Source organism: Micropterus dolomieu, unplaced genomic scaffold, assembly GCF_021292245.1.
Source record: "Micropterus dolomieu isolate WLL.071019.BEF.003 ecotype Adirondacks unplaced genomic scaffold, ASM2129224v1 contig_2854, whole genome shotgun sequence".
NCBI lineage: Eukaryota > Metazoa > Chordata > Actinopteri > Centrarchiformes > Centrarchidae > Micropterus > Micropterus dolomieu.
Window position 1 is genome coordinate 1 of NW_025731844.1, and position 881 is coordinate 881.

The window sequence follows — 881 nt, forward strand, 5'->3', positions numbered from 1 at the left end:
CTTCAAAGCTCTCCATAATTTTGCTCCTCCTTATCTCTCTGAACTCCTTCAGCCCTACGCCCCATCCCGAACTCTCCGATCCTATTCTTCCTCACTACTTTCCATTCCATGTCCACTATGGGGTTCAGAGCCTTCAGCTATTGTGCGCCTCACCTTTGAAACTCCCTCCCTCTATGCATCCGTACGACTGAGTCCCTGCCCTTCTCTGTATGACCTCATGGCGCAACGGTAGCGCGTCTGACTCCAGATCAGAAGGTTACGTGTTCAAATCACGTTGGGGTCGCGTCTTTTTAACCCAGTAACTCTGTCTCTAATCAGCCACCTGTTTACTGGTTACCACTTATCATTTATTTATTCACCATTCTCTATTTCAGTGCTGTTTATACTATGTCATATTGTATATACTGTACACCAATACACCTACCTCAGGTCATAAGGTCATAGGTCACAGGTCACAGGGGTGCCCCAAGGCTCAGTGCTTGGGCCCCTTCTCTTCTCAACTCTATAAACATCCCAGTCCGTCACAGCTCAGGGTCAGAGGTTACCCTCTTGAAGTGACAGAGCCTGATATGACAACACATATGTGCTGCTAAGAACCTTTTAACTCAAACCCAGGAGTTACATAATATATATACAGTATATATAACATTGCCACCAATTTTATTAGGGTGGCCGTGGCCCCAGCCCCGCCTGGCGGCGCCACTGCCGACCCATTGCAGTCAGGATGGCCGAGCGGTCTAAGGCGCTGCGTTAAGGTCGCAGTCTCGTCTGGAGGCGTGGGTTCGAATCCCACTTCTGACAGTGAGATTTTTCAGCCGAGCAATTCCCTGTCACATGATAGTAGGGAAAACGAGTAAGTTCTCTGCATGTTATGGGATAAG

At 48.5% G+C, this 881-nt stretch overlaps 2 non-coding genes across 2 annotated transcripts; both read left to right on the forward strand.

Annotated features, from left to right (window-relative positions):
- The first annotated feature begins 211 nt into the window (after nucleotides 1–211).
- On the forward strand, nucleotides 212–283 carry trnaw-cca. Its single transcript has one exon. It is a non-coding gene; the product is annotated as a tRNA-Trp (tRNA).
- Nucleotides 284–718: 435 nt separating this feature from the next.
- On the forward strand, nucleotides 719–801 carry trnal-aag. Its single transcript has one exon. It is a non-coding gene; the product is annotated as a tRNA-Leu (tRNA).
- The last annotated feature ends 80 nt before the right edge of the window (nucleotides 802–881 follow it).